The sequence below is a fragment of the Phasianus colchicus genome, chromosome 16, assembly GCF_987193195.1.
Source record: "Phasianus colchicus chromosome 16, bPhaCol1.hap1.1, whole genome shotgun sequence".
NCBI lineage: Eukaryota > Metazoa > Chordata > Aves > Galliformes > Phasianidae > Phasianus > Phasianus colchicus.
Window position 1 is genome coordinate 6,337,988 of NC_143451.1, and position 13,975 is coordinate 6,351,962.

At 43.1% G+C, this 13,975-nt stretch overlaps 1 long non-coding RNA gene across 2 annotated transcripts in view; it reads left to right on the forward strand.

Annotated features, from left to right (window-relative positions):
* Positions 1–13,975, forward strand: part of LOC149915740 (uncharacterized) — a 367,280-nt gene that overhangs the window by 349,653 nt on the left and 3,652 nt on the right. The window lies entirely within an intron of this gene.

Sequence of the window (13,975 nt, forward strand, 5' to 3'; positions counted from 1 at the left end):
TGTTCTGCTTATATCCAGGAGAAAGCTGGTATTTAGTGATTACAATACAATGTATTCAGATTTTCTCAGCTGCTTCAAGCTGGAAGAACAGCTTTCTCAGCTACAACAAATGGGGCAAACCTCCTTAGAGGAAAATTTAGTAACGCAAGCAAGCTGGGAGACAAGACAATTGGACAAATTTACTACTGCCATAGCACTGCGAGTGCCTATGTGACCTTGGGCAAGCCTTCAGATGTGGGTTAGAAGGACCGGGCTCTCCCAGCTCCCCCCGGAGCTCCAGCAGGCCCAGGGTCTGCGCACTTAGGGAAATCCAGCCCTTAATCCTCATCATTTGTCATTCTGATACCACACAAGGGTAAAGGGATCTTTTGCACTGACCTCACAGAGTCAGACCAGGCCCTCACTTATGGGGTCCAGTCCAAATTCAAAGGTTTTTATTTTTCCTGTCATGACTGATCACCTGTCCAGAAAGAGGTCAGTTAGTGCAGCTACCTGGGAAGGCGAGTGTCGGCTGTGTGCAGAGGGAAAAGCTGTGAAGCAGAGCTCTCAGGAGCTGCTGTTATATCATGCTGTGGCTTTGGGCGAGAAACTTCACCTCCGTCTTTTGGGAAACCTGCCTGCAGTACTTATATCGCTTAATTGTTATTTACAAAGCGCTCGGGGATTGCTGCAGATACAATCCTCCAGAAATTAAACCCACAGTAATGTGCAGCAAAGAGGCTGAGGAGCGGATCAGTGGCTGTGCAGGCAGAGAGGCTGTTCAGATCCCCATTGCCAGTGTCTGGTCATAGAATGCTTTAAACTGCGGCATGCAGAGACGTTTCTTACTCATTAACAGCCTTATTGCGTGATGAAAGGGAAGGCAAACTCTGCGACCATTTTGCTGATGTTAAGGATTTCATACACATAATAAATTACATGTGAACATCGTTGCCATGCATCCATCCCAGAATTCAGCCCCTCAGGGACTCAATCATGCTGTTCTCCCGTAGCTAGGAATATCAATGCGCCGAAACAATGAGCTAAATCTGCACGTATCTCATCAGTAGACGTTGTGAAGATAACATAAAAGGGGAGTGAAGGAATGCGGACCTCTCTCCCTACCTGATCGGGGGAGAAGGTTACCGACCTCATCATCTAATGTAATAAACACCATCCAGGTAGGGAGCTATCACAGAGCCGTGAGCAATGCGAAGCCCCACGGAATGAGATACAGCGCAGTACATGCAACTTTCATAAAGATTTCTGTGTGGGTAGTTTTTGTTTTTGATAAGAAGAAAGGAGGAGGCTGTGAGCCCAGCCATGAAATGTGGGCTGGCTACACCCAGCCTTTTCTCACAGCACCCTCGTGTGCCCTCAGCAGAAAGTGCTCCGTGTCACTGGGGGAGCACTGCGCCTCTCTGCAGCACTGTAACTTGTTGAAAGAACTCATTTAAATTAAATAGGACAGCCAGTACATATTAATTAAGTATCAATTGATTCTTAAAAGAGTACTTATTGAGGGTTCTCAAGTTGGGAAGGGATAAATCTGGCTGTCATGTAATTAATTCAGAATGACACAGGCAACAAATGCATATTACATATTTTTCCTCCGAATATTAACTTGTAAAGAATGCTTACATATCCAATTAACATTTAACAAGATAACCTTATACTACGTTAATTAGCTATCTGCTAATTAAAAATGTACCAAAATTAATATAGACATTAGGCAAGTCAACTGTATAACTGCTTGTGCACAAGGGAGAATCAACATGGAATATTTGGAAAAGCTCTGAGAGGCAAAACATAGGAGAATCTCCACCTGTTATGTCCCTGCCTCTGGTTTGAGGTGCCAGTATCTGGCCAAAGAAAATAAGGAGCAGTGGGTTTTCTTTACATCGATATGTAATGAATTGCTTTCTGGACAGATCTCATCCCAGTGGTGTTGGTCCCCAGTGCTTTGGGGGCCTTACAAAATTAGACTGGATGCTTTTATTTGGTTTGGGTCTTACATGTGATGGATCAAAAAAAAAAGAATTTGGGATTTTGAGAACTATATGAGAAGCAAATGAGCAAAGAACTCAGTTGCTGTTAACCTAAAAGTGCCTTACTCAGTCTCTTAAATACACAGATACTGCAAACGTCCAACAGAAGTACCCTACAGTCTAGAATAACATAACTGCAACACACAATGGAAGGAAAGTGGGTGGCTGTCCTTGGGTTTTAAAGGACAGAAACAGTTCTTGTCCATTCTAATGAGACATTTTATAATACTGATGTTTGCATCTGTTTCACTGATTTTGGAGTTTGAGAGCTTCTTTTTGTGCCTGTGAAGAGCGACAGACCTCCACTGGAGGGTGGTTTTCTGAGGCAGACTGCATTGCCTTTTGCAGTAATTGCAGCTAACTGGAAAATCAAGTCTGTTCAGATTTTAAAATGGGTTATAACGTAAAGAATGTTTCAAATTTGCCTGTTTAAAAATGGAATAATGCTAAAAAGCAAAGCAGAACTAGAAGGAAATCGCCGTGCTTTGTCTCTCCTCCTGCACAAATGGAGCTCTTGCTTACAAAGGCCCATGCAGTGGGAGCGCAGCTTCCAGCCGGCAGACAGATGTGAGCAGCTTCTTTATGGACAATTCAGAGTACTGTAGTCATTTTGGAAACTGTCTTGCATTCGTTGGTTTAACGGTTCACTCAGTTATGTCCTCTGCATGTGTTTTAGTTCGGAGTGTGTATGCACATATATAGCTGATGGACCTCTGAATGTGATTCCTCTCCTTACAGACTGTAGGACCAAAGTACTTTAAGATGAAGCTGATCTCTCTGACACCATAGTCAAGCAATATATGTTCAGACATTACAATATTCAGTTTTTACCCAAGTTTAATCATAATGGGGATATAATTTCATCAGATGTTCAAGGCCTACGTAGTTCAAAACCTGATAAGCAATAATAGATGTGAAGAAGACCAAAAGCAAAGCATAGAAAGCATTGAGGTGGTAAAAGGAAAAAAAATAAGAACAGTTAGATAAACGCTGAGATGTAACAGAGAAGGGGAGTGGAGGAAGATGCCACAGAAAGTGTGAAGAAAAGAGACTGGTGTGGGAACAGGGAAGGAGGTGGAAGATATGTGCTAAAATACTGGAAAAAGCTGAAAATAGACAGTGATTCTGTGGAGCTTCGGAGTGATCAGCGGGAAGGCAAGGAGGACATGGGAGGGAAAGACAGATGTCATGTTCTGTAATGGCACTGACTGTGCTAATACCCCTGCTAAGCCTCTCAGTCCGCCCCTTGTAAATGAGAAGTTTTCAGAAGCCTGAGAAGAATCAGACTGATTTGACAGCCTATGTGGTCACAAAAAAAAGAGTCTGGATGTAGTCTGTATTCCCTCTGCCTCCTGCTGCTCCCTGAATCCGACAAGAAAGCATAGTCCTGCTCAGAAGCCTTTTCAATGGGCCTACATGTGGGGACCTGGGAAGAAACTTGAGAAAGGAGAACAAAATTCAGAAGGAAAGAGCCTGAAAGAAGCAGAAGCGGATCCATGTGCTCGTGGTGACCTTGGAGCAAACCATTCTTAATAGCAAGACAGCTCGCTCTGAGAAACATGCGGTCCTCTTACTACACGGCATGCAGTGCATGAAAACAAAGCTGACAGGAGCCATCTAATACCAGCTAGAACAGGGACTATGGTAAGAGAAAGCAAAAGTCTGGAGAGAGAACAAGGGGACAGCAGATCTAGGGGCAGCAGGCATAAGAAACACTGTATTTCCTGACAAAAAAACGATGCAGGCGTGGAAGCAGTTGAAGGGAGTATTGATTCTGTGTGCAGCTGAACATGACATATAAAGATGAAAAAGTAAATATATATTTACAGAGACAAGACAGAAGATGCCAGTGTCAGAAGTTCTCCCTGAAATGCTGCAATAGCTCTGCAAAGTAGCTGTGAGCTGCGAGCCTGCAAAGGGCTCTTCATAAGGCAGTGTTTAATACATGCTGGTTAACTTGCACTGGGACTTCTGAGTGAAGAAAGGAAAAGTAAGTTGGGCACCATGCATCGTACAGACTAGCTGCTTTCTAACAGTAGTGTGTAATTTTTGTGAAAGAAAGTGAGAAGATAGACAGAGTTTTGTCCTTCACCAAACTCACTGCAGAATTCAGCTTTTAGCTCTGCATGTAACAAGCTTCTTGAGCACCCCTGATGGTGTACCACTGCTCCATGATCAGTAATACATTCCTTACTGGCAACAAATCTAACAGGTTTTGCTTTTCTAAAAGTCTGCTTCAAAACCATGGCAATCGGTACATTACCACTCCAGTTTTGCAGCCCTTGAAGGGTTTAAACATCTGTTTGGAGAATACAGCAGGTAGAGGGCACCCGTGTTTCTGAGTTCTGTTCCCAAGTCTGAGGTAGAGGCACAGTTCACTCGTGGAAGAAGCTGTCAGATAACAGGGAATGGGTTACATGGGACTGATGACATGGGACGGTGTGAGCTTCTGGAGAGTTCCTGATTCTTCTATTTTATTTTGATAATGATTTAAGATCTGTGACCAGCTCAGGAAACCTCCTCATTCTTTACAGCCTGTGTACTACTTGTGCTTTTCTGTAGGGTGTTCTGTGTATCCTGCAGTGAAGTGTGGCCTTGGGTTTTTTGCAGGTGTTTGTGTTCAGATCATTTCAGGCAGCGAGCCAAAATAACACCTATTATTAACAGGTCGTTGTTCTGTTTTAATCCCCACTGGTCAATTAATGTGCATTGCTTATTTGAGTTTCTTAATTTCTCTGGATGCCATTTTCTCCATCTGAACATGAGACCTAATGATAGCTACCTTACAGGTGAGTCATAAGGAACAGTTATGCTCCTGTTTGTAGAATACTTTCAAGGTGCTGAGTGTCTCAGCTTGGCTTATAAAACCCTTTACTATTATTAGATGTTCTCATTTCCAGAGATAGGCACGAGTATTTCAAAACAAAGTAGGTGAGCCACTGTTCACCCTTAAAAGATTATGTACGTACATAAAGTGTCTGATTTTTCACTTCTCAGCTCGTCTGCCTGTGTGCTTGTATTCTTACCGCCACAAAACTTGCGCACTGAAGGATTATAAATTGTATCTCTACTTGGGGGGAGATTTCTAAATACCGTGGAAATAAGAAGGCAGAAAGGGGAATGAAAAGATAAATAAGTGGTAACATCTTTCAGTACCATCACACAAATGTTTCTTACCTATCAGATGTTTTTAAACTTAGAATAATTGGGAGGAATCAGGTGTTTGGGATTATAAGTGTTATTATTGATTATGAACAGAAACAATCTGAGATTCCAGGCTAAGTTGTGTACATTTAAGTATTTTTCCCTAGAACTTACAGCAAATATGTGGTCTCTGACACCTCAACAGGGAGCAAGATGACTCCTGTTTGGAAGCATGATAGCTGTAGTCCCGGAGGAGACAACAGTTATTTGCTATTTATTGTTACAGACGGCTGCATTACCAGAGGGATTTAAGGACATTTAGCACAACACATGCACTCTATAACTGAGTGAACATGCCCTTTTGCAAACACATCTTCCCCTCTCTGCGCCGCCTGGAGCACTGAAACTTTCAGGCATTGCCTTCTCTGCAATTGCTGACACCTGTTCTGTGGGAGCAGATAATTCTAGAGGCCTGTCATTTTCTTCTCCAGCTGCCATCTCACCTCCCAGTCTCCTGAGGGCTTTGTCACCCTTAATCACAGTTTTCTTCGTGATAGGAACCACAGGTGAAGAACCAGACAGGTTCCAGACTTGCCCACAGCAGAATTGTTTTCACTTCGTTCGTTGGGAAAAAGATGGGGGAAAACAGGGAGACAGGGTAACTGCAATAGATGGACTACAATAGACAGCTACACCAAACGCAAATGAGCTTGAGTAACTCTTCTGTTGGATTTTCTTCCTCATCAATTTCTTTCTCAATGTGGAGGAAGCATACTAATAATCCAGGCAAAGATTCCAGTGTCTTAAGGCTTGGGTTGAGTGAGGAACTTGTTTGTATGACTGAGGCCTGGATTTTCATTTGGTTTTCCAATCAACCTGTCCAGTTCCACTAAGGTCAACAACAGCAAAACTCTTAATTTACCTCTGTAAAACCTACATTCCCATTTATGCTTTAAGAATGCTTTTAGCTAGGCCTTAAGGCACTGGCCATACCTAAAACCTTTTCTTCTATTTGAGTAACTGCATCAAGAAAAAATAAAAAGTGTTGACCAATGCTAGGACAGTGCTGGACAGACTTTTTCATGTTTATCCAATACATTAAAAATCTGGCTGTGCTGGTTATGTTAAGCCTTTTTTTATGCCTAGCCCTCACTAATAATTCTTTGCTTCTAAATTAGGATTTAATATACGGATGTTGGGACACTTAGGTGCCATTGGGAAGACAAAATAAGAAAAGATTTTGAGGATACTAAGAACAGTGTGGTAAACAATTCCTTCAGATCTCAGAGCGGAGCTAAACTGGGCACAAGTTACATTCATCAGTTTTCTGGTTCACTGTTTTGGCATCACAGCTCAACTGTTTTTCTCTGATTGAATCCAGCATTCAGTGAAGGACTGCAGAAGCAGCAAACCTCACCCGACTGCTACTCAAAATCATATTCAGGCCAGGTCTGCACAGGATTCAGACCCCCATCACCATGTCCCACACTGTGATTTATAATGGGGGCTGGATCCCATTATCACAAAAAGCTGTGCAGTTAGGGTATCAAGTGATGTTCAGTGGTGTTCTTCTTTGAATGCAATCACTCTGTGCCATTTTTCTCAGCTGTCAATAACTACACAAAAATGAAAGGTGTGTTCTGGAGTGTTGTACACCTAATTTCACAGAGACCGTGAGAAATGGTACTGTGCCCCTACCATGAGATTATGTGCATGTTGTGAAATTACACCATGCTTGTTAAGCACTTGGTAAAGACTCCTCTTACCTTCAGTGGTCTTTGGATCTGGCACTAAGAGAGGTAGCATAAACAGATCGGGATCTGGAGGAAAGTTTAACTACATGCCATTTATTTTATAGCGCCTTTAAACCAATATTTACAATAGCTAACACCAAGTGATTCACTACTTAAAATGCTCCCAAACACACTATTGACAAACCTGCAATTTGCCTTCCATCTCCAAACCCTGGATGGGTATTTTTGGCCCCATCATTTTTTTATATATTGACATTTAACTTTTTCAGCGCAGAATATATATTGACAGAGCCATCAAGAGAGCAAACACATTAAACCTAAAACAACAAGCAAAAGCTCTAAATAATACGAGTCTGGACCTACAAGCATGTATGCTGAAGGGCTTTAGATAGCTGGATCTGCAAACAGATCCTCACGTTTCCATTTGGGCTCATTTAGTAAACAACACAAAAGCAAATCTCACAATTAATCAGACAATTTATGGTGTCCAGGCTGGGCTTCTCTGGCTCCAGTCATTCTACAGCAGGAAAGTCACACAAGCAACGTGAATCTGCTCAGAGCTTCCCAGCTAAAAAAGCAAAGTACTTGTCTGGTAAAAGTCAGATATTTCTGTTTGGATGGTAACCCTGTGAGCTGGCGAGCAAGCAAAGCAGGCACCGCTCTGCCTCGGCCTCAGGAGGGAACCCTCAGGCAGGCAGGCAGGCCTGGGGGCCGGCAGCACCAGGACATTTTGCAGCAGCTGTGACAGCCCAGCACCACACTGTCCCTGCCAAGGCTTCTGCCTGGGAGGAGAATCTGGCCCGGCAATTCGGATAGGTGTTTTCATCTGCTGTTTGCTGGAGTGGAAACAGCTGTGGGTCGGTGTACTTCGGGCAGTACAGCAGCAGGGATCATCTTGACCGATGCATGCTGCCACGAGGAAGAGACGCAGACTTCGGAAGTGACACATCCCCTAGCAGCACTGGAGTAACACACAAACTGGAGAACAGAAGTTGCAGGCAAAGGTAATGTCATTTTCTCACAAAGTCTGAAGAAAGACAGATATTTTCAGACCTCTGCCTTCAGTTCTGGACTTTCATTCACTTTTGTGTCCCTTCACTTCTTCACTCAGCTCAGCAATCTTGAGGCAACTGTTTTGATCACCAAGCTGTGTATGTTTTCTCTTTTATAAATCATCCCTGTCTCAGTAGGATGCAGTGTTACAGCCCAGTCATTTGCTTCAGGAAAGGGTTTCCTTCCCTCTGGCAGTATGATCTCTTCTCCTCTCATGTTTGTGGATCTGGGCTTATGAAATAAACATTGGTTTAGCAACCTCAGAAACAAAACCTCCTTGTTCTTGTGCTGCATGAAGAATTCTGGCCTGATTTTAGGTCTCTCAAAGGATTAAGATCATGGCTGGAGGCCGCAGGATAATTTGCTGTTGGAAGTTTCTTCCTTTTTGTGACAGAGGACCCCCAGCAGCATTCAGGTCCAGTGTGCAATGATGTCACCTATAGCTGAAGTGTAGCCTCTTCCTGATCCCAGACATGGCCATTGCCACTGTTTTTACATGAATATATGTGCCAGTGGCAACCAAGTTGGGCTGCAGCAGTAGATTCTGGCAAGTACAGCCATTCCTGGTGGGCTACAAACATGGCATGGTGTGAAAGCCCACAAAGAGGGAAGTGTTGATTTTACTGTGTTCTGTGCTACAGAGGATCCCCCCAAGAGCCCTACTTACATTTTCTGTTAAGTTTATGCGTCTCTTCTAATGTTAATTCCCCTCAAAGTCTCTCATGTTTTGTTTTATTTTCAGTTTTATCCTTTTCCTTTCTGCATTCTGCAGGAATTGTCCTTGTTGGCAGCTTCATTTCTCTTCCAAATGGTTTTGTATGAAGCTTTACTGAAAAGGGAGTTGAGATTTCCCATCACAGCCAGACAACATAGCAATTGCAGAAAACTTGAAAAAAAGTCATGTGAGGAACTGGGAATATTTCTTTATTTTAATGGCTAGGAATGGAAGCTTAGTGCTGGTCTGTGTTTGTGACTTGACAGAAGCGTTCACAAAGCTGCCACGGGAACATCAGGCTTCTAGGACATCATTCAGACCTCTGCTTGCAGCTGCCTTTTTAGACTTAAAACTCATGCCAAGTTCTCAAGCTCCTTATTTCTACAATTGCTACATGACTCTCCAAAACTTCTCCTTGACTTAAATGAAAGAAACACCCCAAATCTAAGTGGGTACATACCATATTGCTCTTATAGTGACATCTGAGTATCTCCTAAGTACCAGGAGGTTCCATGGTCTGTCACAATTCATGGGGCTTGTGGAGAGCAGGATCTTTGTGTCCCTGACTAATGGCTGTTCTCTTCTTACACCTCTAAGGAGACGGAGAAAGTCCTTTTGCAGATGAAAACACAAAGCAGCAACAGCTGTGGCCTCCTTTCAGTCCTGGGGAAAGAAAATCATCCTGACTTCACTCAGCTCCATCCCTTGGTTTATAGAACATTTTCTTCCCCTGATTGAAAATGCAAAGATTCTCTGAGTCCTGCTCACTTCAGCAAGTCATTTCAGTCTTCTGTATGGAACAACAGTGACGTGCAGTGGCTGCTCAGGCAAAGCACAGCAATGTAGGAGCTATCCTGGTAAAATGACATTTCTGTGACCAGTTAGATGGGTGGCCAGAACGTGACGACAGTCCAGAAATGAATTTGGTGACATTCCAAGTTAGGATTATGTGCATCACAAAACTCTTTTCAAGCATGAATTTGTACTGTATCTTCATTTCTCATGTAACAGTGCTACTTAGAGGGTAATCACATCTTAACCTAATTTCCAAGTTAGTATAAAATATTTGTATTGACTTGCACTACTTGTACAGGTTGCAGCTGACAATGCAGGCTGAAATCTCTGCATATAAAGAAAGAAAATCTGATGAAAATTATTTGATCTCTAAATGAGTTCTTGGAGAGGTTTAGTAAAATCGTTTGTTCAGCTTGATACAGTCAGGTGGGAGCACTGCCATTAGATAAGCTGCAGTACAGACGGGCTCTCAGGCAGCCAGAGGTCATGGAATTAATTTGCGGCTGAGCAAGATTTTGGGGGATGCAGTTGCCATTTTGGAGGTACGTGCTGCTTTCTAAAAGCCTCCAGAGTTTCCTTTCTGTTCGTGTTCTCTACATTCCAAAGGGATTAGGGGTTACAAAGGGATTTTGTGTGAGTGGCTCACTCTCTGTTGGATTATTTTCTGAACTCCTTTGGCCAACCATTTGTACAGGCAAACCCAAGGCAGTGGGGATAGTCAGAAGATTAGCTGGTCTCTGGAAACCTGAGGCTCACCTGTGCCAAATTCAGCTCTCTTCCCAATGGGCGAGTGCGTGGTTCTTCAGGCTTTTTGGAAATAAAATGGCAGAGAAGCAGCTTTAGAAAGAGTGGCTGTGGGAGTTGCTGCACCAATGAAATATTGCTCAGGGAAGGATTGATGAGCTCTAGGCTGTGTAGGAAGAGGCCCTTGAAGTTGGAGAGGGCAGTTTGAATTATAGGACAGCTACCCAGTTGTTATGGTGACAGAGCTTTGCCTGGGATCTGCTACACGGCTGTTGCTGCCAGAAAGGAGAAAAGGACTTCTGGCAAAGAGAAGAGCAGACAAGTGAGCCCAAGGTAGACTCTGAAGGGCAGATTGGTGCTCTGGAGGGGCTTTGGAGCAGGTGCTTCATTTTTCTGATGGTTATGTGTCCTGGAAATAGGCTTCTTTTCTCACACTGTTGATTTAGCAGCCTCCTGGCTAACCACTGCTGAGGGCAATAACAAATCCCACTTCTAAGAAGCAGTAGCATCTTTACACACTCATGTTACAAACAAGTGTTCCCTGTAGTAAGACAGTGAAGACATTGTGCAGTGCCTGTTTTTGTTGGTCAGCCCGTTCAAAAAAGCTGTTACTATTCAGCTGGGTTATTAGCACCAGTTAATAACTATTGGGTTCATCTGTAGCAAGCCACAGAAATCACACGGAACAGTGTCATATACAGTAAGGTTGGTGGTGGTGGTGGTCCTTCTATTGGTTATGTCACCAATGCCTGCAGGTCAGTGGCAGACAGTCCAGCTCCCTCTTGTTGCTGGGTGCCTCCAGACTGACATGCACACCTGATCGGGGGCTGAATGATGCTAGTAGAGCTTCTCTTTTTAAAATTGCAGTTAGTTCAGCAAAATGGAGCTCCCAATTATAAGTCCCATCTCTTGGATTTTTGCATAAATTCCAGTAGCAGTCTAAATAGTGAGTAGTTGAGCATGAGGTGATTCTGTAGGTGAAGTCTGTATCTAAAAGAAAGGCTTGTGAACATTTTGACTTCTGTTGACTGAGAGACAACTACTTCTTTCTTCTTTTGTTCTCATGAAATATTGCACTATTCCTGAGTTTTGAGAAGGAAAATATTTATGCTGCACATTGTATTAAACTAATTTTTGTTTCTTTGCTGACTGAGATAGGCCTGGACCTCTCAGTTCCTTCTTATGCAGAAATGTACCATTTTCTCAGAAGTACCCTGGACCAAATCAAGGTCATGTTGTATGGGGTGTTTGCCATGGGCAGGAAGGAGTTAGAGCATTGAAGTCAGTTGGCTACAGCTGTTGCCATGCCTGTAATGTGCTGTGATTCCTAAATGGAAAGGCAGGTAGTTGTTATTACAAGTCCTCCAAAGTTTGTTGCTTCTATGGATTTTTGCCTGACAGTTATAAAATTATTTTTTATGTGTTTCTTGCATAATTAAATGCTTCACTGTATAATACTAGTCAAGTGGGAGCTGTGGCAATAAAAGGTTTATGATGCCAAAGGGTTTTCACGGTGCTGATGCAGCCAGCTCTGAAAGGCTGTGGAAGAGACTCCTCCACAGTGCAATTCAATTCAGTCTCTCTGTATGCTGCAGGCATTACAGACAACATTAACTTATGAATATTTGAGGAGGCCAGGTTGGATGGAGAAATATGCTAGCTGCTCCAGCAGCCAGATGTGTTGTCCAGAAGCATAAGCCAACAGTAAATGCTGTTCAGCTATTGGTAGACAAATACACTTCAGCACCTAGGGAGCAATACAGCGGGAGTGTCCCAGCCTTCCATGACAAGTATTTGCCTTATCCTTGGCAAAAATGAAAGCTGTAAAACAACGAGCCAAAAGCTCTTCAGAGAACTGCTTGTTATCCCTCCAAACCCATGCACGGAGTCTTCCAGCTTGCTTTGCAGTGAGCAGTATAGGCAGACTCCCAAAAGAACTATGACTCCATTTCTTAACTCTTCGCTGGTTATTAACTCTGGATTAAATCCATTAATATAAACCACTGTAGGTATAGGACAAGGCTGCAGAGGTGGTGTGCTGAAGGAATGCATTTTGATTCTCAGGAGTGTTAAGAGATGACTTGAGAGTATAAATACACGCAGTTGTGACAACTTGGCAGATGAACAGGATCTCATTAACTGATGATAATTCTTTTATGAGTTTTACATGTAGTAATTTCAGTGTCTTGTGCTCAGTGGCAATGGAACCTGAAAGGTTCCTTTAAGACCACATGCATGTTTTTTCTTAGATGATAGCTTGAGAAACTAGGCCACAAATCACCAGAAATTTCAATCTGCCAGTGCTGCTTTAGTTACAGTAGGGCATGACATTGCATTTCACTTCCCTTCCCTTGAATACCTGATTCCACTTATCTGTAGACTGTTAACCAACTGCTGTTCATGGAGGAACTAGCCAAAAATAGCATTCATCCAACATAAAAGTCTATAAAGTTGACCCTGCATGACAGCTAATGTCTAAAACCAATACTGCTGCATCTAAACAAAATGTATCTGGGGAACAGCTGTAGCATCTTTCATCTAGGAGTAAAAGCCATTAATATGTTTAGAGATTTTATTTTATTTTTTTTAACCAGGAATGTTAACAGCGCATTTCCTATCACTGACTGACATTTTAACTTCAGATGACCATCAGCTGGGATGTGCATCCTAAGGCAGCGAGCTGCTGACTTGGGAGCAGCAGTTTCTAGGTGAAATTCTGTGGGCTGTGTGGTACAGGAGCTATGGCCCGGTGAGCATGGTCCCCTCTGCTCTACAAACTATACAAGGAGTGTTATGTATGGAAATTAATTCTTTATTTCCGAATTCAGTCAACTGCTCAGTGTTGTCACAAGATGTCAGCAGAGACCACTGTTCTGAAATACAGAAAATCTTCAGTCAGAGCATTCGAGCTCTGTGGAGCTTGCATCTGCTGAGCCATAAAGCTGCACACACCAGCAGACTGGGGTGCTAAGGCAAAGGGGACACTCTCCTGAGCATGGTTGTACTAATTCTAGGGAGGGTTTGATTCTCCAGCACAAAGCCAGAGCATTCAGTCTGACCTTTCTGGCCCTGAGCCGGGGCAGTACAGGCTGTTAATATGAAAATGACGAGTTGGCTTCCAAGAAACATGCATTTTTTACTAATAAATCTTGGCAAACTACAAGCTGGTTCACTCTGAGAAGTTTGCAAACTGAAGCAAAGAAAAGGAAATTAGATTTCTGAGGTAGGCTCCTATGTCTTCAGTGAGTTTTTCAGTTTTAATAAGTTGAGATCATTGGTTTTCATTTGTAGAGCAGTGCAAAAGAAGGTCATTTGGAGGCCAAGATTACTTGAGAACCCAAGATGCCAATCAAGATTTGGACAGTCAGTGTCTTTGGGATTTCATGGGCCAGTTTTCCTTAACAACTTCAGTCAACCTTGACTGGAAGTAGGAATAAATATGTACTTCGCAGCTACAGAAAGCAGTCTGTGTCCTGGGTCTAGGGAGGTGGGCAGGCACTGCATGCCTTGCTGTGGTCACCTCAGGGAGGGCTTCTGGGCAGATTCTGGTTTTGCTGACCAGGAGGGCATGGACAGAGCGTGTCCTGCTAGGTCTTCAGCCTGCCATGGCTCATGATTTAGAAAAAGATTATGAATTATTTGTAATGTAATTGTATGGGAACTGTTGAGCCACGGCCTGAACCACTCATTGAGCACCTGGGGAAAGGAGCTGGTCAGCCCTGGGAGCACAGGTGAAGGCAATT